The 27,524-nt window shown below is 44.7% G+C and overlaps 1 protein-coding gene across 2 annotated transcripts in view; it reads left to right on the top strand.

The window, feature by feature from the left end:
- PTPRE (protein tyrosine phosphatase receptor type E) overlaps positions 1-27,524 on the top strand; it is a 2,259,327-nt gene that overhangs the window by 754,810 nt on the left and 1,476,993 nt on the right. For both annotated transcript variants that reach the window (XM_069611476.1, XM_069611477.1), the window contains one exon: positions 6,115-6,265. The gene's annotated coding sequence lies outside the window, so the exon portion shown is untranslated. The remainder of the gene's footprint in view (positions 1-6,114; positions 6,266-27,524) is intronic.

Raw genomic sequence — 27,524 nt, 5'->3', positions numbered from 1 at the left:
CAAAGATCATAGGAGCCGGTAAAGCGACTACTCTGCTTGCGCCAAGTCCCATATGCCCTGTTCTTCCCAGCCAGAATGAGGATCCAGCATGGGGAAGTGCGCACTTTTTTTAAACTCCGTCGGAGTCTATGGCGTACATAGAGGCCTCCATCCCTCTGCCCCCCAGAGAACGTGGGGCTGATCAGAACATGAGACCCAGGCGACAAAAGGCGGGACCCCGCAGACTGACGGATACAATGTTGATATCCTTTGCATTGGTTGAATAGTTATGAATATGGGTGGCTCTGATCACTACTGTTAACCCCGGTTCGGAGGCAATCGGGGACGGCACCCAAGTAGCTGCAACATGCGAGCCTCAGGAAAGTTCCACAAGTTTGAAGGGTTACATCATCGAGCTGGGGGTGATGATGTGGGAGGGTGAGGGGGGAAGAGGGTTGGTCATTCTCCAAAGCACTAGTGATGGGGCGGATGAACGTGTGGAGTCTAAGACCTGTTGTGGGAGTTAAGTATATTAAAATTAATGGTCATGCCGCTGCTGTCGGTACACTCCTAGAACCGGCATATACAGTCAAGGACATTCGTGATAAACGAAGATGGTGCATAAACATCACATGGGCAAAGGGCTAAAACTAAAACTTCTCTCCTGGAATGTCTGTGGGCTCAATAACCCGATGAAATCCAGAAAAGTGGGAATGTACATTGCTAAACATCAGCCACACATATTGATGTTGCAAGAAACACATGGGCTCAAAAAAGTCAATGTCGATCTCCTCACACACTGGGGCCTACAGAGATATTAAACTGAGTGCTCTACCAAGGCTCGGGGGGTGCTTATGTTAATACATCCATTGCTGGGATTCCGATTCACACACGACAAAATTGACCCAAGGGACAATACGTGCTGGTCTGGGGCGATATTGCTGGACAACCAGTAGTCTTAGTTAATACCTACGGGCCAAACATAGACAACCCTGATTTCTATATAAACATCCTGGATATGCGTAACGTCTCAGAGGATGCTTGGATATTATGGGGAGGTGACTTCAATACAATCCTGGATATTTGCCTTGATCGATTTTCTGTTACACACCGGGTGCCCACTAGGGAAGCCACCACTCTACACTAGATATTACTGCAGATCCCCCTGATTGATGCATGGAGGACACTATACCTATTCGCCAGGCAGTACTCATACTGTTCCTCAGTACATGATACCGAATGCCGTATTTATTACTGGCTCCTTTCATCATCTCTTGCAAGCACGTTGGTGAGTTGTGATGTACACCCCTGTACATTATCGGACCACTCCCCGGTATCCCTGGAACTAGTCTTACACGAGGTCCAGCTGCTTGTCAGGGGATGGAGGATGCCGTCCGACATCCTGAAAGACCCCAACGTGGTTGAATCGCTCCACATTCAAATACGCTAAGTTTTCACTGCTAATGTCAGTCGACCAGCATGCGACATTCTGGGAGACGTTCAAGGTCTGGGTGAGGGGGGTCCTTATCTCTAAAACCACTGGGCTATTGAAGTCCGTCAGATCAGAACTGGCAAATGTAGAGACACGTCAACGGGGACTAGAACTTGAATATAGTGGTACTCATGATAAAAAGACGTTAGCTGACATAAATAGTTCTTTAGAGGAATTTAACAAACTGGCAGCAAGAGAAATACAATACATGATAGTCCCTATAGGAGCATGTAGATACGGAGAAGGCAGTAAAGCAGGGCGCTCCTTAGCAAATCAATTGAAGGCTGAATGACATCATACTCCCATTGCTAGTATACACATACCAAATGGCAGGGTAATCACAGACGAGGATGGTATCAATCAGGAATTCACACATTTATACACTGAGCTTTATGAAAACCGGGATGTCAGATCCACAATAGAAACAAATGACTACCTGAACACTTTAGAACTCCCTAAACTTCTGTCTGAAGACAAACTGGCCCTAGAATAACCAATCACCTGTGAAGAAATAATGGAATCAATGAATCCTTGACATTGGGGAAAGCCCCGTGGTCAGACAGTTTAAGCATAGAACTGTACAAGGAATACCATACCAAACTGGCCCCTGTCCTGTTAAGGGTATGGGAGGAAGTGATGGTCTGGGGCGTCCTACCAGAATATATGAGGGAAGCCGTAATAATGGTGTTACTGAAACCCATGCGTCCACCCCGTGACATGTCATCATATAGACCCCTCTCATTAATCAATTCTGACGTGAACATTTTTACAAAGATTCTTGCCGCTAGGCTCCTCCCCAGCATGCCCAAACTGGTCCACCCGGACCAATGCGGCTTTATCCCGACTGGGTCAACTGCTCCAAATCTCCGTAGACTATTTGGGGTTATGGCACAAATCGATCCCGATGCGCAGGTCTCCCTAGATGCCGCAAAGGCTTTTGATTCCGTATCCTGGGAATATTTGTTTGCTGTCCTAAAAAAACTTTGGGAGGGGCCCCTACTTTCTGAAGTGTTTGATTGTTATATACAAAACCAGAAGCTAAGGTCCTCACTAATCGTACTCTATCCAAGACATTCCCACTAGGCAGGGGCACCAGACAGGGCTTCCCATTCTCTGCCATACCGTTCGCCCTAACAATCAAACCAATAGCGGCATTTGTAAGGCAGAACAACAGACATAGGGGCATCAGAATGACAGGCCCAACCCAGTCTATATAATTGTATGCGGACGATACGCTCCTCTTTATAAGAGGCCCTGAAGAAAACCTGGGCCCCATCATGTCTGACATACACAAATTCACTGAATACTCGGGCTACAAAATCAACAACTCTAAGTCCGAAATATTTCCACTAACATCTGCCACCACATGCCCAACCAACATTCATGGACTCAAATGGTTGCCAGTTCAAATACGGTATTTAGGCACACTGGTATCTAAAGAGAGACTGGCACTATACACTTGCCATTAAATTACAGTTATGGGTGAGGCTCTCCATCTCCCTACTTGGCCGAATAGCTATCCTGATGATGGTGATCCTCCCCAAACTTCTATATCTCTTCGGGAACATCCCGATCTGGCCGGGCAGAGTGTTCTTTGCTAGACTCCAATCCATGTCCACATCGTTCATATGGAACGGAGGTGCAGCCAGGATGAAGTGGGAAAAATTGGGATGAAGTGGGAAAACAGGGGGCATCACAGCACCAGACTTTGAACTATATTACTTGGCGGCACAGGCCCAATTCACCAACCACTTGTACAACCCTCTGGATGCTGCAACACATGTCCCGATAGAGCGATATGCTGCATCCCGACCGAACTGGTCCGTCTTATTCAATACACATCATAGGGACCCTTGCAACTTTGATCCGGTCAGTACTACGGTCCATGCCTGGTCCATGTTTTATAAAAGACTAACGATAGAGGCCCCACTATGGTTTTTTACCGGTAATTCACCCTCATATGATGGAGATATGCAGAGAACGTGGGACCCCAATAGAGAAATAAAAATGAGGGACATATTTCCGAACTGAAAATATTTGACCCTGACTGACTTTGTCAGTACAGTTGGTGGAGGACAGCTCACAATACTTCAATACCATCGTATGAAAGCAGCGTTTAGCGCTAGATGGCCGTTATTCCCGGACGAATCACCCTCCCATGACTGTCTGCGGACCATGACCTCTGGGACCGGGCCCGGTATCTACCGATTATATTCCCTGATACAAACGCACTCCCCATCCCTAAAAACAATAAAAGCAACTTGGGAAGCCGACATGGGTTTGGTGATCACAGCAGAAAAATGGCATAAGTATTGCCAACTATCTAAATCTGTATCATTAAATGCTGGCCTTTGCCTGATCCAATTCAAGATCCTAAACAAATCGCATTATACGCCAACCAAGATGACAAAATTCACTGAAAATTGAGCTAGGGGATGTCAGAAATGCGGGGCTCCACGAGCAGACTCATTCCACATGGGCCTGCCCACTGGACAATGGGTTCTGGAGGGAAGTGGCCGAAATAATTGAAGAGATAACGCAGATCCCGGCCCCACTAACCCCTCAAAAATATCTGTTTGGGGACATTGGGAAGATGGCAGAAAACATAAGAAGATTGTTTAATATATCGTGTATGATAGCGAAAAAGTGTATAATGTACTGTTGGACCAGTGGGCGTTGGCTCCAATCTTATTTTGGCTTTGACTGTGGGCCAACAAATTTGCATCCTTGTGTCATTTTATTATTCGGACCTTGGTGGGGAAAGTGGGTTGGCAAAAAAATCCTCTACTTGCATATATTTCTAATACTCTGGGCGAGGCCAACCTTAGTGCTCTCTTTCCACCAGTCTCGCTCATTACCAAGAGCAAGGGGTCCGGCCACAAATTTGTGACTAGAGATGCCATAGTAAGGAAAAGAATACTTTGGGAATATGGTAACAAATGTGATTAATACCATTCTATGATTAGTAGGCCCTCGGGGATCCAACCCTATTTAATATGGAGCCCTTATAAAAAGGATAGGTGGCCTATAACAAGGGCACGTTTTGATTCCCTGCTTCTGCAAGCAAATACAGCTGGGTGGAAGGGATTTCAAGACGGGGCCGGCTGTCCGGTTTGTGGATATCAGCTGGAAGATTTAGCTCATTTATTGTTTTTCTGCCTGGGTTACGCAGGTATTCACAGGGTAACTCTGCTACCTGTTCTAAGGAAAACCGGGATACGCCACTATAAAGCTGCACTCGTCTTTTTACTCAGTGCTGATACTGTTTTTACAGCGTGGGCTTTGCGCACATTTTTAAAAAGAGCTATGTATTTTAGGAAAAATCTGTTGAGGCTCCAGGGAGACGAAAGCAAAGTATGAATCATATATACAGGGGATATATTGTGCATACTAATCCTATTGTGTCCCTGTTCAAATAGGATCCTATATGTGAATTTTTCATTGCTCAACTTTATTTGTATGTCTTATTTTAACATCATAAGCACTAGTCTTTTTTTCACAAGAATTGTAAATTTGTATTGATTGTATGCATTTGTTTTATCTGTATGTTTGATGATTTTTTTTTTAAATTCCAATAAATATGTTTGACTGACTGACTGTTGGAAAAGTCCTCATGCACCACATGTTGAACAGTTCCTCAGGGAATGAATACGTAAATGAATGTGAGGAACAATATGTGATGACTCTTCCCAGGACTAGTCGCCCTAAGGATATCTGCACCCCATTTAGAATGTACATATGTGATATGCTAACTGAGGAGGAAACATCTCTGATGCCATCACCTTGATACTGTACAACCTGATCATGCTGTATCTATGAAAATGCCTTTTTTACAACTATATTTTATTTACATGTGCTGTGTGCAGATGACATGACTATTAATAAATTAAATAAATAAATAAATTGCACCAGCTGCTTGACCACTTTCCTATTAGAGCCTGGCTGACACTAAGTTGACCAGTGAATGACTGAAGCAATATCCCAGTAGGGGGAGCATATGGAAATGTATTATGTCATATGTCACTGAATACTTGAGGAACGCAACTTGGGCAGGCACAGTAAAACACTTAGAAGACCTCATTACAATTTGGCGGTGCAGTAAAAAAGTGGCACCCATGAATTATCAATGTTTTACTGTGCTGCCAAATTCTGAGTTTGACTTCATTCTGCTGGAGATATATCCTCGACTTTATGGCTCAAAATATGCAGAATTACAGCAGTAGAATTAATGATTGTGTTAATTCTACCAAACTCCCCATGGAGTCAGTCCTATGGCCTCCAGAAATGGGTATTTACACCACTCTTCCACCACTCATAATCGCATGGTAAGCACACAGGACCTAGTGGAGGTAACAGTAAATGGGGTTGGTGTAATTTGGTGGATTTACCACCAAATTACCACCAAACGCATTGTGAGGCCCTTTGCCAGTACATAGCAATGGCAGCTTGCAATCAATATAGCAGTTATTTGTTAGAAATAAAGGAAGGACTTGTGTAAGCCTAGCAATATAAATAAATTACGAAAGTGTTCATACTTAAGACACTATTGTGGTTAAAGCATTCAAGTCTTCTGGTAATGCATATGTTTACTTTCCTGAAGATGTAAGTGTCAACAATCCTAATGTAACCACATTTCTGTGCAGGTTTTCCGCAGGCTGGTGTCAGATAGCATGGTGATAATCAAAGCATCTGATGTCTCTTCGGTTTTCACAAATGTGTGGATGGCACAGAATTCCGACAAGTGTGTCATCAAATTGTAGCAGCCACGCATAGAAGACTACCCGTAACATGCAGGCAAGTGAAAGCATCCTGTCCGTTTCCTACTCGTAAAATGCAGGCAAAGATTAGCATTCTGCCAGTACCTACCAAACATCCTTGAATCTAGTATGTCCAACAAAAATTGCATTCCTCAATCAATTATGTTGCTTTTCATTCTTACAGTAGGACTCCACAGTAATTTTAGCTTGGACCGAACTATTATCATCTGGAGTGTCACAAATCAGATGCTGACAGTTATTACCAAATGGCTGCAATGTCATGCCAAGTAACTCCCCCATTGTGAAAATGCTATAATATAGTAGTGATTATATAATATATAATATATTATTTGCTATAATATATTTTCTTATGATATGGTATATAATCTGAGCTCTAAGGGCAGTCCCCTCAGGCTCAGAGGGCCGACTGCCCGCCACTGGTCATGCTGTATTTTCCTGATTATCAGTTGATAACTCTGTATGCTGTGTATTTTCTATCTAATACGAGAAGCTTGGTTTACCCATCAGTCTGTGTCTAATCTCCTTATTTGCTGCGAGCTGAGGCTGATGCCGAGGTGGCACTTGGGAAGGGGCCATCCTTGGCTGCCACAGAATTGTCCTGTGTCTCTGGCCTAACTACATAGGAGTTTTCTGTGGACTGCCCTCTACCACAACCACATGGCCGAGTAACACAAGGTCCTCACCATACCAGAGGTCGCTTTTATAAGCATGGCATACATGTTGATTGCGAAGTTACCAAATCTGCAGTGTGGTTCGAGAGTTGGGCCAGCGGATGATCTCCAACACAGCGCACGTGAACCTATTCCCCTCGGGCTAATCGATAATTGCATCCTTCCTTCCGCTTATTTTCTGTCACTTTGTATTTCTCATCATTGTACTATATTTTGACTAAACGTTTATTTGCCATATCATGTATGCACTGTCTCGCTATCTACACCCCCTGGTATAATTTGCATTCATCTATATCTAAGTAGATAGCTACAGTTATTTTCATTTTATTTGTTGTTGTGCTCTGTCTGTCGCATTCATCACTTTAACTGTGTCTGTCAAGGTTTTAGTGGTTATTGTCATTGGCACGGCAATGATGGCTCCAATGTAGAGCTCAAATTGAGTCCACACAAGTGAAATTAGTACTGCAGGCTTTCCTGTGTGTAGGTATTTTTTGTGCCATCTCTGAGAGACCATTAGGGTTACAAGTCTATGTACAGTGATATTGGCAGACAAGTTCAACAACAAACAGTTACATTTCCCATATTTTATCAGAGCAGGTCCCTGCAGTCGCAGAAGCACTGACAGGGTGCCACAACCCATGACTCCCCCTCTTCCCTTTATAAGAGCAGCTCCCTGCAGACGCGGAAAGCACTGGCAGGGTGCCTACCATAGCCCACGTCGAAGCCAATGTTTTTGCCAAACATAAAACAAAGATAATGACAAGCATTGAACTACAGAATGCAATCCTTCTGTAGTTCTGTTCGCTAGTTTTAATCTGGGTATCGTAGTTCACTGACTCCCACTCTTCGCTCATGAACATCAGCACGTTTTAGACGGCCTTTCTTGCAAACAGGTTGTACGTGGTGTTATTGTCTATTTGTCATGTTATGTTAAAACGGCTTTGGCTGATGCTGATGTTTATTTTTTCTTTGCACTTTTGCCAGTGATGTATTGATTTCAATTTTTGGTTTCTCCAGATATGTTTAACCATGTATGCTGCTGTTCAGTTTGCAGTTCACACTGTTTAAAGATGATGTTTTGATCCTCATTGCATTTTTTTGTGATTCAGGCCTAGGGCCCCTGTGTGATGTAACAGTCTATTTCTGGTTTGCAAACAATGGGGCATGCTACTGTCTCCAGATTGAGTGAATTTCAGAATTACTGTGCCCGTGGTTACTGTGTGCCACCACATAACCACGATTTGTGACCTGGGTGGGTCTACAGATTGGGGGTCCAGGTATGTTGTTGCATGGCCCACAGGATTGGCTACAGGTTCAGATGCATTTGCCCCTGTTTGCCTATCACAAATATTTCTCAGCGTGCCGTGGCTGTAAGATTATTGTGCATTCCTGGGGCTGCCATTTCTATAGTCGCAGGTGATTGTGTTGCCCTTTGTTTGTCCTCTGCAGCTGTGTTATTTTTGACTTTCTCCACGGTGTGGCTTGCCTTTGCCACTCAATCTAAGGGTCTCTGTGATACGCTATTACCACACATATCCTTGGGCTGCCCAAGACATCTTTAAATTGCTGGCCATAGGCCTGCCTTGTTTTCGGGATTTCCATATTCCCTTGGAATTACTTGTCATTGTCCTTTTTTTGGTTGAGGGATTGCCTCTGTGTTTTATTTTTTGATTTATTGTAGGCATTGTCTAGATTTGTGCTACTATTCACCAGCACTGTGTCCATGCTACAGACAAATTAGTGTGCAGACATACCCACATGCTTTACTACCATGCACGGGGGCAGCCGTGATTGACAAAAAAAGAAACTGATAACATTTTCGTGATTTGCCGCCCCTTCATTACTTTATCTACTACAACACTCAGAGCCTTGCAGTCTATTTCTGTGTTCTTGTTTCAAATGAAGAGGCAATGCTGATAGGGTTTGGCCATACAGGAGTAAGTACCGGATGTTATTGCTGAGGTAAACCTGAGGCGGTTACTCTGGTGCATCTTGTGTCTTACTTTATCTCTATATTCAGCAACCTGTATCAAACCTTGCTCGCTCCTGTCTCACCTTCTGTGCCACCTCACTTATTTGTCTTTCCGCTCGCACCAACGGTAAATACCAATTATCATTAGGTTGTTTGCACCACCCATTTTGACCTGCACTAGTTGCAGGCCCATCCTGCCTTGTGGCATGCTGCTCTTTTAAATTCCTAGACTTAGCAACGGTGTCTGAGCTATATACAACAACACTTACATCTTAAGTAGGGACCAATACCGTTTACATGTTTTCAACGTATGGGGCGTTCACCTGTAAATATTTGAAAGATTGGAATTTTTCGACTCAGGCTCAAAAGGAGATCCAGTGACCCCCGTGAGAGCTCATTTCATGCGGATCATCTGGTTATCGTGCGTGGGGCTTTCGAACAAAGAGATTCTAAGGTGTGTGATGGGAATTGGTCAGCCTATTTCACCTGGCATAATGAATCAATGATCAGATTATGTGACAATCAGACTAGATCATTTAGGAACTCTCAGGCTAGGCTAGAGATGGAATTAGAACATTGCAAGCAATACTCCAAGGCTGGCCGGCCAAACAGTAAACACATTCGCAAAACAAGCCTCTACCCATGTGTTTCTGCAAACACTGTTAAAGACTACCCTGTAGAAGCACCTACAGTGCCACCTGTTGACCTGTTAGAGGAACTACTACCATTCTCGCCTCTCCTAATTTCCCACACACTCTCTCTGTCTGCCTATCTAAATTGACTGACTGTTTCACCTATAACTCCAGTATTGCAAATGCTGGGGAACAAGCTAACCCTGCATTTGTTTCTCATTTTTTGAATGGTCTCCTTCCTGAAATTTCAAACAATATTCAGAATGTTCAGAATGGGTGGCAAGCTGAATCTATTGAAAAAGCACTGCATGCAGCTCAACATTTCATTGACAAGCTCAAATGCCAGGAGCAATCTGGTGCTACCCTGAGGTTTGCAGCTACAGAATGCTCAACAAACAACTGCCTGTGAAGCCGGGGACACACGGGTACCCCACGCCAAGCATACGCCCAACCAGATCCTCCCACTTTTCACCAGGGCCACCAGCCACAACCGACTTTTGCACAGTAATTTTTGCCTGCCCAGCAACCCCTGCCAGGGAAGCCGTTCTGCAGATATTGTAAACAGACGGTGCATCTCATCTAACAATACCCTACCAAACCTGCCAGACCACAGCAATATGGTTGACCTTCTCCTCATAATGATTTCATTCCTGCTGGCAATTCTAATTTCTGTTCTCCACCCCCACCACCAACCCCTCTGCCTCCTCCTTGCCCTAACAGGGGCTACTAGGATATGCACATCTCCTATGGTCCACAATGACTTTGGTCCCTATCTCAAATGTGACATTCAAGTAAAAAGAGTGAATTGTTAAATTGATACAGGTGCCACTGCCAGGCACTCCACGCTGCTGAATTTCCAAATGTTGATGTTTCAAAGGAAATTTTTGATGCTGTTGGGATATCTGGCACCACTGTTCCACACCCAGAATCATATCTGTTTCTATTGGTCCCATCACTGAACATTATGCGTTTCTGTTGAGCCCTTGCTCTCCTTCAAATCTGTTGGGTATTGGTCTATGTAAAATGTATTGTACCATGTATTGTTCTTCTTATGGTATTTATCTAAAGGTTCCACAATCTAGGCAAGCTGAATGTTTGTTTCTCCTCCTTTTGTTTGAACAACCCCTTTACCCGGAGCCTCCTACAGAACCTCATTGACTCTGCACACCCGCAAAAGCTACACAGATACAAAACCTTATTGACTCTTTGCTAGTTGCCCTCTGGGCAGCACATGCCAATGAGGTAGGCCACATTCTCTCTGCTAAACATGTTCACATCACTCTCAATCCAGAGGTCCCTCTCTCGTGTGCTCCAGTACATAATATGCCCTTAAGCTGAGGAAGGTATCAAGCCTGTCAACTCTTCCCTCATTGATCAGGGCATCCACTACTACACCACTAACCCATGTAATACTCTGACACTCCAGGCGGCCAAGAAGGGGATGGACAAATTCCGTTTTGTGCACAATTGGCATGCCCTTAATAAGGCGATAATACCCTCACATTCGGTGGTCCCGGACCCCCTGACCATTCTCTCCTGTATCCCACCCAACGCCCAGTTTTTCACTAGCATTGATCTTGCCTCTGCCTTCTTCTCTGTCCCCCCATCCACCCTGACTCTCAGTATCTCGTTGTATTCATATACAAGGAACGTCAGCTCACCCATAGGTCCCTTTCAATGGGCTTTATTTACCCCCCTCTCTCTTCTTCCAGATTCTTCAGAAGACCTCCAGTATGTCTCCGGCCCAGGTGGCTCCACTATGATCCAATACGTGAATGACCTACTGTTAGCATCACCATCCTTTCACTTCTCCCTCGCCGATTCTGAAGTGCTCCTCACTGCCCTAGCAGCAAAAGGTCACAAAGTGAACAAGTCTAGATTGCAGCTCTGCCTACCCACTGTGTGTTACCTAGGACATAACATTTCCCATGATGGGCGCTAGGCACCTTGCCCCCGCTTGTGTGTCCTGCATCTTACAATGTCCCATTACCGCCACTAAGAGACAGTTATGCTCCTTTTTGGGAATGAGCAATTTCTGCCACCCCAGGATCCTTGATTATGCCTCTACTGAAGCACCTATGCAAAAGATGCTACATGACTCCCAGCCTGAGAAACGCACATGGTCTACTGACACTTCCACAGCCTTCTCTATTATCAAGACTGCACTTTCCATTGCCCCCACCCTCGCCCTTTCTGAGTACTTGAAATCATTCACCTTGTTCTGTGATGAGGACGAAGGGTGTGCCTTAAGCGTACAAACACAGAAGCACGGGGACCTGCAAGGTAGTTTTTTTTAGCTCACAGTTAGACCCTGTTTCCTCCGCTTTCCCCCGATGTCTAGAGCAGTAGCTGCCACTGCCTTTCTCCTTACAAAAGCTGACAAAATCGCCCTAGCACACCACGTTAATGTAGCAGTACCACACTCTATTAGCACTCCTCATCAGGGGTAAAACACAACACCTATCTGCTGCATGTCTTCCCAAATATCCAAACTGCTCCTCTCTGCCACCAACATCACTCTCATCAGATGCACCCCACTCAACCCTGCCTCCCTCCTAGCCACACCTGATGACAGGCACCCGTGCGACTACCTTGCAGCGGTTGACGTTGTATCATCACCAGGAATTGACCTCAAGGATATTCCCCTGCCCAATGCAGATTGCATTCTCTTGGTTGCTGGTTCTTGTCTTAGAGATTCAACAGGTAGTTTCCAGGCAGGTTTTGCCATTTGCACCTCCTTTGAAGTGTTAGAAGCTTTTCAGCTCCCATCAACACGATCAGCACAAGTTGCTGAATTCATTGCCCTCACATAGGGTTGCACGATCACCACACAACGCACAGCTACTATCTACACAGATTCACGGTATGCCTTTGGTATCTCACACAACTACTGGACTGGAAACAGAGTAAGAGGACCCCTGACTGCCCAAGGTGCTCCCATTCATAATGTGCCTCATGTTGAAGCACGGCTTAACACCATTCTGCTACCTACCGAGTTGGCAATTGTGAAATGCAAGGCCCACACACGATTTTCAGACAGCACCTCGCAGGGTAACACATTGGATGACTGCCATGCGAATAATGTGGCCCTCCACAGCATTCAGGCTCCTGATTATGTGCTGCAGTTTCTCCTCTCACTTGAGGACCCAGTCGTCCATCAGCATTGTGATCTCCTACACAACCAAAGTGACTACATTGTGAAATGTAGCACAACTAAATTTACCTAAGGCAATGTATCTATAGAAATCCCCAAAACACCTCCCAATATTAATGATACATACCACACTACCCAGACAGCCTCATTACTGGGACTTACCACAAAGTTCTATGGAGAATTAAAAGGTAAGTTTGGGAATGCTGCAATTCACAAGCCCTCGATAGGCCTATATCTAAATCACCTTTGAGGATATCTAAATCTGCAAAGAGCCAATCATATCTACCTGAATCAAAGAAAAGGAAAGAGGAGCACAAAAGGAAAGAGGGGAGGTAACGAGCGAGGCAGTGACGATCAATGGAAAGTGGGCTGTGTGAGAAAAGAGGGGTGTGGTGTAAAAATGGAAAGAGTGGCAGTGAATAGGGAGGACATGAGTGGGGAGACGGGAGGGAAAGAAAGGAGCTTGCAGTTTTGATTTTGCAGTCTCTCTGGCCCCTTTCTAGATAAGGGTCTCTGGCAGTAGAGGTTCCTTACATGTGCCACAGCTAAAATGATGGGAGCAGGGCTAAAAGAGCAGTGCTTTATTCATCCAGAATTGAAGGGCTGCCCTTCCAAGGGAGAAATGGGGCTGTCAGCAATTAGCACATGCACAAGGTGTGAGCTGTTCCCCACAAGGGGTCTCCTGAAGCCAGAGAAGATACTGCCTCACCCATTAACAGCTTTTTACACTACAGAAGAGGAAAGGAGGAGAGATGTTGTCTCTCTGAAGTACATGGGCTGTTCACTGAAATGGTGCTCTTACAGTTACACGTTTTGCAAAAGTTGGTAAGATGTATTAGGGAAATGTCAGAGAAGGTAGCAAAAAGCACCCCATACTTACTTCTAAACATGGAAGCTGCTGTGTGTGCCCTCCCTCTGTCTTATGCTAAACCAGCTGAGAAATGTAAACAGGGGATGTGCAATACAAAGAAGAAACTTGCATCTCCCTGAAAAGTAAGCAAAACAGCATTTGTGAATGACTGGTCTACTCTGTAAACTGGCTCTAGGGTTGTAGAATTCTTTTTTTTTAAACTTTCTTTATTGACACACTGCGCGCAATACATTTGTAAAATATAATGGAGCTTATAGCGACACAGACAGGCAGAGTCTACAGGAAGCATGGTACGAAACACATTGGAGGGGTACATGATCATAACATGAAGGGTCGATCATGGTACACAGCTACACAGGCACTGCATTAACGAGGAGTCCAGGATCAGGTAAATCAGTGGGAGCCTCAGAAGGAGAAGATGCACACTTTGAGTGGGCCCCAGAAATCTCTCGTCTGGACTTATTTGGTTGCAGACCTGCCCATTTTTCTTCCATGTTATTGGCCCACAGTACGTCCCTCAGCCAATGATCAGGTGTAGGGATTCTCATACTCATCCACCGCAACAGTATACAACGCTTGGCTAGTACAATACACAGATTTACATATGTACTCATGTAGCAGGGATCAAGCATGTGAAACAAACAATCAATTGGGGAAGGGTCAATATTTCTATCCGTCATCTCCGACAGCAATCGTCACTCTTCTCTCCAGAGTGGTTCAAGCAATGGACAATCCTGCATCATGTGTAGATATTTAGCATTAGCACTATTACATCTGGGACATGCACCTGCCCCCTCCCCAGAGAATAACTGCAGTCTATCCGGCGTATGGTGGTAAAAATGTAGTACCTTAAATTGCAACAGCTGAATTCTCAAGTTCTGTTACACCTTGTGCATCTGCACACACATATCCTCGCAGAGGTCATCAGTGATGTCTACCTGCAAATCCCTTGCCCATTCAGAGCGAGTATTGGACTGTGGCATTATCAAATGGTTCTGGGTCATATGATACACAGAGGACACCAAGCCTTGATTTTCAATCACATTTAAGATGTATCCCAACATTGTGCACTCTCAGACTTCACCGGGAAACCCTCCCATTGTTTCTTGCATGCCTTGAGCAGGCCAGCATGCTGTAACCATAGCGAGGTTTTGCGCTCTACAGGTAGCAGAATGTCACTGGTGAAGACGAAGTTCCCCTCCAAGTACATATCCCCCTGTGTGTGAAACCCATATTGCAGCCACAGTTTTTGGGATCCAGCATCCACTCGGGCCAAGGAAGGCACGCAGTTCCAGAGGGGGAGATCCCTATTGTATGGAATGGTCAGGCCAAACTCCTTCCAGAGCTCACGCCAGGCCAATGCTGTTATGCTAGCCGGGTCCTTGGGCAGGGAATATTAAGGACTTAAGGTCTCTGTCAACCACGGAATAAGCATCTAGCTTAGCATATGGGGGGATGGACCTTCAGAGAATCAAAGGGCAGCAAAATGCACCTAGATCGCTACCCAATATAGATAGAAGATAGGGGCCGGAAAACCTGACTTCTCAAATGGTTGTGATAATGTGGCCCACTTGAGACGCACTGTCCCGGAGTGCCATAAAAACCAACATATTTGTGCCTCTAGGTCCTGAAAGAATGCCCGGCCAGGCCACAACGGGTCATTATTGAAAAGATAGAAGAGTTTATTGAGCACAGTCAGCTCAATAAATGCTATTCTGCCAGCAATAGTGATGGGTAGCCAGGCACAACGCTTACATTTAGCTGCCATTGCATCATAAACTGTGCTTTTCTACTCCTATGCCGACTAGATGCAGCTAATATTCCGGTTGGACTCTTCTCAAACTGAGCCGCCGGAGAAGCTTTGTGACGATCTTGAGAAAGGGGGAAACTGGATGGCAACCAACTGGCTACAGCTGAATGGCAGCAAAATCGAGCACATGGTGGTGGGCCCTCAGGAGAATGCCCACCTCTGGACCTTCAGTACTGGCCAGAGTCACTTGGCCCGTGCCCACTCCCGTGCTCCTCTGTGAAAAGCCTTGGTGTTAAATTAGTACCTAATGGGTCACGGGAGGTGCACATTTCTGCTATATGTAGCGCTGGGTTTGGAAAACTAAAGGCCTTAAGAAAAATCCTTCCTTTGCTCCCTCCTGAAATGTGGACTACCTTGGTGACATCGACCATAATTGGCTCGATTGATTACTGTAATGGCATCTATTTATGGCAACCTAAATATCAGATTCAGCTACTGCAGCGCCTCCAAAACGCTGTAGCTCGCCTGGCGTATAGGGCACCTCGGCTGTCTTGTTCCCAAGCTTTATTACATCGTCTGCACTGGCTATCAGTGGGGGCTCGCATTGAGTTCAAGGTTATGTGTATTGTCCACCTAGCCGTGCATAATGTAGGCCCTCAGTTTTTGAAACAGAAACTTGAGAGATACTGTCCAGCGAGAAACTTGCGGTCTGACTCCCACCAGCTTCTCATGATCCCCACATTTTTGACAGAAGCGACTGGAGGGGTCGCTCCTTTTCCTTTCTGGCGTCTACCTTGTGGAATGCCCTGCCGTTGAGCCTGAGAACTCTTGAGGATTATCTTCCCTTCAGGAAAGCCATGAAGACACATCTATTTAATCTCTTCCTTCCTCTCTGTTAGACTTTTTTGGCCTCCTTGAGCCTGTATGAACCTGCCCCCCTGACCGTTTAGCGCCTAGATGCCCTTGGGCCTTAGTTATGCGCTTTATACATTTTGTAATATCAATATTAATATAGACAGCATAGTTGCAGTCTTACATCTTAGCACCCTGTCTAGAAACCATAACGGCCTAATATCGGATGGTGGAGGGGGACCAGGTGAACCCATGTAGGTCGCAGGGCTGTGCAGTGGTGTCTCTAGACGGAAAGAGCTGTAACCGAAAGGACTGTAATAATAGTCTCTCGCATGGTGTCTGGGAGTACTTGCGCCGCTATTGCCTCCTGCCACAGCTGTAGCAGGTGAGGGGCGAGGGCTGTCTTGTAGTGCTTGTAAAAGTCAGACGTGAGGCCACCATTGCGTGGTGCCTTCTGTGAGACAGGCATGGTAGAGAACCAGACTCAATGATGTTAGTTTTAAAACCTTTATTTACTAAGATTCCTAGGTTGATGTAATGCCTGACTGGCACTACCTCTAAAGGGATGGTTCCCTTAAGTCGATGTCTGAGAGTCCAGGACCATAATCGACTGTGTCTAAACCTATACTTGCCCTCACTCTTTGCAAAAATGTGTTAGGAAGTCTTTATAAAGGAAATGTAGTGGGTCAAAGAAAAAGATATGTAAACAACAGCTGGTTTCAGATAGTCTTACCAATGGGTGTAGTTCGGCCAGTGCAAGATAGTCCAATTCAAAAGGGGAACTCTTAGAACCTTGCGCGCAGGGCTCTTGCAGCAAATGCACGAAGTTCACAATATCTTTGAGTCTCTTGGTGTTCCCTTCCCCAATGCCTGTCTCTTCCAGATCCAAACAAAAAGAATACACAGTTCTGGTCATGCATCTCAGGGTTCCTTTCCCCAATTGTAGGCATCTGTTTACACAGTTCAACAATGTCTCTTGTACAACTCTTGTTAGGCCTCGCAGAGTTCCCTTCCGCAAGATTAGGCCCCTTCCGTCTTTTAACAAACAAACAAAGTTCCTCTGGTCAGGATGTACCTTTTGATTCTTACAAACATCTCCTTGGGCCTCTCAAGGTTCCCTTCCCCGAAGCTCAGGCCCCTTTCATCTTTAAACAAACAAGTTCTCCTAGTCAGGATGTATCTTTCACTATACAGTTCTTACATGGGGTAGTATTACATACGTTTGAGAATGCTGGGCTCTTTGCTCCTTCCAAGTGCAACCACTCTGAACTGCAACCCCTCTCCTTGCTCTCTGCACCTTTCTTCTGGCACCTTTTCCCTTCTGTTTCTCTTTCACTCTGTTCTTTTCCACTTTATCGTGCCGCCTGCATGCCTTCTTTTCTAGTATGCACACTTGCACCCTCTTTTTATGTTGTCGTGTCTCTTGCACCCCTCTCTTGCCTTTATTGTACCCCTGACACTCTCTGTTCCTTTGGTTGTGCACTCTTGTACCTTCTTGTCACTTTCTTGTGCTGCTTGCACTTTCTTGTTTTCACCTTCAGTCGCTCCTACTTTCTTTTCACTTCATCTCGCTTTTACTTTCTCCTTTAAAATCTGTTGGGTCACTCGCACCCTCTTTCCCGCTTCCAGTCCCTCACATCCTTCTTTCTCTTTTATTTCTTACACTTCACTTGCCTCTTATTTCAGCGCCCCTATCGCATTATACTTCAAGCTTTCTTTCCTGACTTTCTGCTTGTTTTCTCTCTCTCTCTCTTGCTTTCGGCTTTCTTTCTTTCGTCCTGCTTTACACTCTTTCAGCTTGCTTTCTTGCTTTATGCCTTTTTGTAATCTGTCACTTGCCTTTTGCTTCATGCCACTTTAGTCCGGTGCCTTCCGCCCGTCCCCACAGCAGTCACATGCATGCTCCTGAGTTTCTCTCTCAATCACTTTCACGAAACTCACCGGGCAGCATAGCGTTCACAGGCAGTCCGTCCAGTATACACAGGGTTGAGGTCAGGGTGTCACCACCTGCCCCTCAGACACCTTGGGGCAGGCACAGGTCCCAAGGGAATGAGCACACCACTGAACGCCTACAGCTGGATACAGGCAGCCTCACTCCAGCTCCTTGGAGACATGGTTCCCTCAACATGCTGCTGTCCCTCACAGACACTGGGCTATCGTATCCTCACACCATTCTCCTCCAGCCTTCAGCTCCTGCCCCTCTCTGCTCCTTGGCTTCTCTGATACAGACGGCATGCCCAGCTTGCTCACTGTTTATGGCAGAACTCCACCTTTTATAGGGTAGGGAAGAGTCAAGTGGAGTCAGGTCTGCACAGTTGGGATAAAGTCCCTGACCTTGCCTGACTCTATTAGTGGGACAGCCTAGTGGTAGGTTGTAGTAGAAGGCTCTGTCTTGCTTCCCAATGCTTTCCCCAATGAGTAATCCTCATCGATCTTAGTTGCATCTCTCTCGTCTCAGTGTTTGATGGAAATGGGGAGGGGGATATGGGGTGTGATTGATTATAACCCATGAAAGCTGAGGGAGAGTGGATTGGGGTATTATTGGGAATAAGGGAATACCATGTCTAGCCCTTGGGGATTCTCCTCCCAATCCTATATGACCCTCCACTCAGGTGATCCTCCCTCGCTTGTCCACCCCCAGGGTCAGGAACCAAAATCGAGGGCCCTTCCCGCCTACTCCCTCGGGATATTCCATTGAACATGTACTTCAAGACTCTGAGCTTGAAGTTTTTTGGTGATTTGCAATCTCCAGGGCGCCCAATCTGATTCCTCGATCAGGCTTCGACAAAACTACCTCCAGGAGCTTTGAGGATACATTCCTTTTGTTGACACTACCTCCATAACTCCCTATTGGCGATTTGTGCTAGATGACATCCCCCACCAGATGACACTCTGCGGTTAGGCTTCACCCATAACCTACCCTCACCCTGAAGAGGGTTTCTTAAGATTAGGCTTAACCACAAGCCACAATTAGATGACCAAAACATATTTAGATGTCATTAAATAAGCAGAGTGCTATTTGATTTGAACACACGCTTAGAGTGGACATAGGTGTGAGAAATGTATTTAGTGAGTGATTGTTTTATGGTTCTGAAATAACCCATATAATGTATAGGTGCGTATTGAATGTGCATGTTTGAAATTCTGCTGGAAATTCTGCCTGTCCAAAATGGAAATCTCCCTTCCACTGCTACCAACAGACACAAACTCGCCAGGTTTTTAGGTGGCTCCATCCCATTGTTATCAGAATGATGCTGGAACACTGCAGGGAATTTTTCATGTTCAAATGTGGAGCCGAGAAGATGGAGGGTGGTGTGTGGAATCCTCAAATGAATATGCGGCACCCTGGTGTAAAAAAAAGGCGACAGGGAGGAGTGATAGCAGTAGGATGGTGAAGAGAGGTTTGTTGGTAGTTACAGACAGGGTATAGGAGCTGAGGATATGATGGGCTTTCCAGCAAGACTGCACGCTCTGTGGCTTCTTTCTAGTCAGGTTTCCCAGGGAAGGCAGGAGGGTGTGAGGAGATTCCTGACTTGCTCCACAGCTACAATTATAATTATGCTACAAAACAAGTCTTTTTATCCATTGTATTTATTTACATTATTTCCTCTACATTTCATATTTTGTGTCCGTCCTTTCCATTTCTATGGTTCCAAAAGCACCCGTTGCCCGCATTATGCGATTTGGCTACTTAACCACTCATCTCTATGTTTTTCTCATCTTCCAGAACTTTCTTCTCTCCTCCATACCCTTTTCTTACAGTACATTTAGTGTAGGAAACTCAGTTTCAGATTTCTCACACTTTAATTGTGAATACTTGTTAGGCCCCCTAACCATGAGTTATAACTATCAGTAAATTAAACAGTGTTATTGAAGCAAGGTTTTGCTAGATCAGTGTATTCCTATCACCATCCTTAGACATTTGCTGAAGAAGAAATGTGAATACAGCATATTTAAGCCAAACAAAAGGGCCAGCATACACAGTATGATAATAGATTGGCCAACATCTTTGAAGGATGCGTCCCACTAGCAATGAATACTCAAGATGGGAGAGCATCCACTAATTGTGTTGTGGCTTGGATTCATAAAAGTGTGTTAGCTTGAAAGGCTGAAAAGATAAAAATATTTCCTGATCTCTTCCATAGCCCTTACAAACAAGTCTCAAGGGTTTTGGCCCGTAGTGCCCACCATAGTGGTTGTTGTTATAGTCTAGTACATGTAGAATCAAACAATTGCTACTCTATTGAAAGCAAGAAAATATTTCCATGCTACCAATTCTGTTGGTTTTATGAGTGCCTTAGTTGGCCATCGGCCTTAATGGCTCTGTCTCGTACCTACCACATTAGGAAGAGAATGACAGGGTGTCTTCAGCTGCCTTACTAACCATCATTGCTTATTTAAATGTCTTCATCCTGCATAAGGTAAACTGTTTCATCTGTGCTCCAATCCCAGCTGCTGGCGAACCTGTGCTCTGTTGCAGTTCACTTGACCTTATTGGGATGAACAGCTCCAGATTTCTCCTCATCATCCAGCAAATAGGGCTCCTGCAGAGACAAGATGTTGTGGGCAGCGAACAGCAATCCATCTTGGCACAGCTTCTAGTGTGCTGCTATGTCCAAGGCAGAATCTAACATGTATTTATTCATCTGATGTACTTGAGAGCAACATATGTTTTTTCATCACCGAATGAGCCATCTCACCAAGCCATCCCAACACTATTTTGTGCGACATTTATCTCTGATGCAAACCACCTTCCGAGACGCTGTTTACCCTTGTATCATGTATCCTTTCACCACTAAGTGGCTCTTTGTCATTTAACAGTTGTTGAAGCCAGGGGAGTTGCTAGGTCTGGAAAAGACCCGGGGCTAAGCTGATGTCGGAACTGTTGGGACTGTGGGCTAGCTAGTCTTTTGGCTGTAGCTCTTGAGATTCTATCCGGGGCTACAACCAAAAGATCAGGGGCTATAGCCCCCTTAGCCCCCCCCTAGCAACGCCAATGATTGAAGCACCTGCAACTTCATACCCTGGACATGGTCACAAATGAACTGAGGGAGGGCTCAACCAACATTATTTTGACTCTCTATACAGTCAACACCTATGAGGATTGTGCGTTTTATTTTTTGTAAAGTATTTTATCCGATACATTATTATGTAAATCCCTAACTGTATAAAAACCTCCATATCCCAGTATTACTGTAAAACTGAAATTTGGGCACATCCCTTTGAAATCAAACAATGTGCACCTTGTAGCTGGTACTGTCAATGGGATAAAAAAAGAAAGTCAATAAATTCCCTGAGGCTGCTCGCCGAGACAACAGATCTCCAATTGCAGTGAAAGGCAATCAATACTATTTTTTTTTAATGTAATTATGCTTTGTCTTGTAATTTAATCCTTTTACAATAGCAAATAGGTTACAAAAAAGGTATACAATTCATATAACACTCAGCATATTCATCATAAGAATAATTTCAGTGCACAAAAGATAAAACGATTTCAACATAGAACTTAAAGTGTCAATACTGCATTTCCTTTTAATCCATAATTACGCATCATTTGGAAATATGTGCTCAAAAATCTAATAAGTGCAAGTGTTAGAGATATCTGCAAACCCGCAAGTATGGTATGCCAACATTCGAATGGAGTGATTGAACTCAAGTCTTATAGTTACAAGAGCTCTCCATTCCACAACCAAGTGGTCCAATGTTTTAACTTGTGTGGGAGCATTGAAAAACCTGCAAACCCGATTCCATCACTCAACCTTTGATCTTGCACCCAAGATTTTATTTGTGGGGAACAGATTAAGTCAAGTTTTTAGTTATAAACCTCTCCAGTGAAAATTAGGATTTTATTTTCTGATAGACAGGCACTGTGTGAAGAGGTTTCTCCCAAATAGCGACATTGGAAAACAACTTAAACTGTTTACAGTCATCCATCTTCCTTATCCAATCTAATCACCAAAGTTTCCCTTTTAGCTCAAGGAGTCAAGATAATAAAGTGTCAGCAATGGCTTCTATCGAGCCAAAATAAAGTGACAGTGCATAGTTTTTAAAACACCAAATAGGAAACCTCCATGTGCAATCAGAATTTTTCTGAGTAGGGGCAAGGTTTCCCAGTCAACAAGAGCCTGCAGTAAAAGCAAACAAAGTTCATAGCGGATAATTGGTATTATAAGCAATGAACAGTGGGTACCTCCTGTGCAGTAAATTCACAAACAAGACAGAGGGACCACACTAACAAACTATAGGGTTACTGCACATGCTTGTTAAAAATGCATAATTCCAGTAGGAGGTACAGGACAGTCCGAGACCAGGGGGTGGCATCATGTGTTTTGGGGCAGTGTTGCAGTAGAGTCTCTCAAAGCTTCACTGCCTTTCCCATTAGAGATCTAGCACTACATGTCCCAGAATGCATAGAGGATACTGCAATGCACTACACACAGCACATGCATCTTGCATGTTTCTGTGAAAACAGGCACGACTGCAGCCCCTGCATTGCAAGGGGCATCCCATTCATATAATAGCCAAGCTGTCATAGTACATTCTTTACTGTAATTCTAGGTTGAGCTCAAAGCATTGTGTCACTGGCCTTCCCTCCACCATCCGTTTACAACTCACTGAGTGCTAAGTGCCCAGAATGACTTTCTTTAGCCAATTTGGGCCATTGAACATATTTTGCACACAGACGCTTCAGTACGGTCCCATGGGAGTGTCATTGACACTCTTAGGGTAACCCTCTACCATAGCATCGTAGCACTTCAAACTGAAAAACGGAAGCCATTTAAATGATAGAAAGTCTTCTGAGCTAACAAACTGTTACAGCACTTTAAACCAAGTGAGGAATTGCAAAGTGCACCTTCAGAGCAGGTTCAATCTAAAGATGGAATTTTCCAAGACCCTCTTTGACCCGACAGTCTTGATCTCGAAATGGAGGACAATACCCCAAAGAAGCTCACAATAAACCAAATGTTGGGATGTCAGGCGCCTGTCAAGAAATGGAAGAAACCTAAGAAGGTGAAGGCAAAGGAAATTTGTTTGCCTCCGGGAAAATAACAATGCCCTCTTCACTCCCTGGATAAGTTGCTGCAATTAACTGTACTGTACTGTACAGTGTCCCTCTTTACTTTCTCGTTCTTTGTTGTAAACTATTTCAGTTTCCAACTGTATGTGCATTGAAAGAGTTTGAGACTGTGTGGCGCTACATTTCTGCTTTGTTTTCTTGCCATTGCTGCCCATTGCAAATGTCATAGAAAGGTGTTGATACAGTATGGGGTACAGCACTGGATACTATGCTCTTCCTATGATAGCAATTTATCCTCCTTCCCATATTGATACTCTATTGCCATTGGAAGGGTTTGATAAAAACGCTGTTGGTTGACAATGTGCTGAAAATCTCTGCACTCTGATAGATGCAAGTTCTACCTTCAGTTGCCAAGAGACTGCACAGAACCCGTCTTTAATGTACGCAGATGTGAAAACAAAATTCAATTTAAAAAACAAGGGCATTTCATAAAGGTGTTCGAGGAGTTCAGATTTGAACCCAACCCCCATGGCATCTCAATTTTGGTGCTGTATAACCACTGAACAAACAACTCACTAACTATGAAGCTTTTAAACGTATTCATAAAGTTTCACCAGCCAGCCAGGTATGTCTTCATACGTCACAATACACTGGGCTGAGCCAAAAGCTTGTGCATGCCCAGCACGTGTTGTGTGCAACGCCACACCATGGAAAGAGTGAAGAAATGGGGCCTCATTACAAATGTTGCGGAAAGGCAACAACAGCTCCGGTATTGCTACCGGCGCCGTTGTTACCTCTCCGCAACATTCCAAGTATGCTCGGTGGCGCCGCTCTGGAACGCCTGGTCAGACCAGGCGTGCAGAACGGCACCTGCAAGCAGTACCGGGTGGCAGCACCGGCCCCATTATTAACGGGGCCGTTGTTGCCATACTCCCTATTCCCATTGAGCCCTATGCGGGGGCAAATGGGAATGGGGACTTACCGGGTCCGGGTCCTGCAAAAGGAACTTACTGCACCCTCCAATGTCGGAATGGCCCGGTAATTCCCCTTTTGCAGGACCCGGACCCGAGTTTGGGGATAGCCATGCCCTTACCTCCAAAATCGTAATGACGCCCACAGTGTTAGTTTCACTTTAGACCTATCAGTGCCAGGAAAACAATAAATAACTGGATTAGTGTCAGGTTAGTAATGTTAGTAATGTTTACACCCACAACGCAGCCCAGGACCCACCAAACACAACCCTCACTTCGCCTTAAGTGGAATGGGGATTGTAAACCACAAGTGATGTAGCCAATGGGCGAAGGGGGATAAATAGACATTAGCTTGGGGTAGTTATGGTAAACGCATTGTACAGGTAAGGGATTTCTTGGGAAACATAAGCAGCTTGCATTTGCAGAAGCTGTCACTGAGATTTTTCAGTTCTCACCACTCTAACCCTCGTGCACACTTGTCATGTTTATGTTTTTCTTTTTCACATGCTGAGAACTCAGTGTTAGCATTCCCAAATTGTGTTCTTGTCACACGGCCATTGGGTATACAATCCTTTGCAGTCAGTCTTATTAGCCGTGCGTTGTCTTCCTCCAAATGTGTCGATTCACTGTTTCTGAGACATAAACATTGAGGGCATCATATAAGTAAATGAAGAGTCGAAGTGTACTGCATGCCCACTTAGCTTTCAAATGCATTGTTGCTCAGTGTGCTCTTAGTTCTCAAATGACTTCCGAGTATACTTAGCGCTTTGGAAAAGAGTATACATTTCTTTAATGTGTTTGAGCGCATACATGCGCAGTACATGCCTTGTGTTCTCAGTCCCCGGCTGGGTCCTGAAGACCTGTAGAGTGAAGTCCAGGTTCAATTCAAGTCCCTTCATGCTCATCTGGATTCTGCAACCCTTGTGAAAGTAACTTCTAAACCCTGGCGGGGTGGGCGAGTGCAGGCTCTGTAGCTCGCTGAATAAACGACAGCGTGTGTCAGTGTAAAGATGAGACGGACACGGATGAACGTAAGATTTATACTTGTTTATTATAACAGAGCCCGCCGGCACAACCGCTCCTTCTCCCTCTCAGTCAACCGTCGCTCTCGTCATGCGAACTCCAGTCTCCAATGATAACTGTGAGGCAGGGGCTCGCGTGACGACGCGCGCGGCTCAGCACAGGTATTGAACGCTATTCTCTACATATCTTCCCCTTTTGGAAGAAAATAAACATGTCACACACCAAACTTACAAAAGAACATATTACATTTTTTTTCCAAATAGGAAACTATCAAGACATAACTGCTACTTTAAACTATACTAGAAACCTAAGATAATGTATTTAATAAAACATCACTGTTCAACGCTTTATTTGACATAGTCTGTTAACCAGATGGGTTTAGACCTCGATCTGCCTGTATTCTTGACTTCGTCCTCCTTCCACTCATGTTTCTTCTCACTGTCACCTCTACCACGATTCTCTACTGTCGCTTCTCTCTCATTCACTCCACGCACTTTCGCAATCCTTCCTTTAGACCATACTTCTCCACCTTCCAAAATTACAAGAGACTTCTTTACCACAGAAATTTTCTTAGGCCCCAAGTATTTACTCTCTAAGCATTTGTTCACCACCCTGGGGTTCTTCACATATACTCTCTCCCCTACTTTCCACTCACGTTCTTTCACTTTCTTCCGAACATTGAAACTTGCTATATTCCTTTCTTGGTTGGCATTTATGAGTCTCATTATGCATGCTCTATCCACTTGAACCACCTTGGCCACACCTAACCAACCCGGACACAATTTCGTTCCTGGTTCCCTTCCTTTGAGGGATACAAACGGTGACACTCCCGTCACAGAATGTGGCGTTGTTACATAACTCCATGTCTTTACATTCAAAACCTCTCTCCATGGTTGTTTCCCTCTCATAGCCAATTGTAAACCTTCTTTCAGCCAACGGTTTACCCTCTCAACTAGACCATTCGCTCTGGGATGAAACAATGCCCTTTTGATGTGTCTTATACTGTAACTACCAAGAAATGTCTTCATAGCTTCTAACACAAATTGAACACCATTGTCCGATACCAGTTCAGTTGGAACTCCTTGTCTAAGAAATATCTTTTCCAGAAATGCTATCAACTCTCCTGCAGTGACTTCACTGACCGCTTCCCACTCAACCCATTTAGAATGGTAATCCACAAGTACAAAGATCTTAGACCCCCACCTAACCCTCTTATAGGCCCCATGATATCCACTGCAACCTTTGACCAAGGTTAAATAGGAACAGAATTGGGAACTAATGGGGGTCTCACGCACTACTTTGGTCTTGTCACTCGCTTGGCACAACACACAATCCTTCACCCACCCCTCAGTCATTTTGTCAATCTTAGGCCACCAATAATCCTTTCGCAATTTCCTTTTCATGGCGCCCTCACCAGGGTGACCCTCATGAGCCAGTTCTAATAGATTACGTCTGACTGAATCTGGAGGAACAAACCACCTCCCTCTCCTCAGTTTATTCTCATACATGTTCAATTCCTCTTTTAGCTCCCACCAAACATCAAATCTCCTCTCCAAATCCTTCTTTTGAGGCCATCCCTTCACAGTCCACTCTTTGACTAACTTTAACTCCAAATGAGATTCTTCTCCCTTTGACCACATCTCTTCGCTAATTGCACCCAAAACTTCAGCCACAACTGATTCCTGAACCTCGCTCTCATCGACATTAACGGTATTATTCTCAATGGGCAGCCTGGAAAGGCAGTCTTCCACTACATTTTTCTTTTCCGGCAGAAAACTCATCTCAAAATGATATGCCTGTAATCCTAATCCCCACTTGCTTATGCTAGGAGAGCCTAAAGCCCACCTTCACTCTCAAACAACTGTACTAGAGGTTTGTGGTCAGATCTGACCGTAAAACGTCTGCCCCACAAAAGTATTTAAAGTGCGTGATGGCCCAGAACATAGCTAACGTCTCTCTTTCGATGACAGAGTATTTACTCTCTGGTGTCTTCAACGCTCTGAATGCAAAAGCAATTACCCTTTCGTCATTTCTTACACCATATTGTATTAATGTCGCTCCTAGTCCCAACACACTAGCATCTACCAGCAATACTGTTTTATCTAATGGGTTGAATTTTCCGATCGTGGGGGCTGCGCTAATTGCATCCTTAATGCTTTGAAATGCGGCACAACACTCCGATGACCAATCAAATCTGGCACCTTTTTTTAACAACATTCTTAATGGGCTAGAGACTATCGCGAAATCTTTAACAAATTTATGATAATATTCCACAAGGCTCAAAAAGGACCTCACTTGATCCTTATTGGAAGGTTCAGGTGCGTTTTTTACCGCTTCAACCAAACTCCTCTTAAGTTTCAC

This window comes from Ambystoma mexicanum, chromosome 8, assembly GCF_040938575.1.
Source record: "Ambystoma mexicanum isolate Mex_15411 chromosome 8, UKY_AmexF1_1, whole genome shotgun sequence".
Lineage (NCBI taxonomy): Eukaryota > Metazoa > Chordata > Amphibia > Caudata > Ambystomatidae > Ambystoma > Ambystoma mexicanum.
Note: the sequence above shows the minus strand (reverse complement) of the source record. Positions and strands in the feature narration are given on the sequence as shown.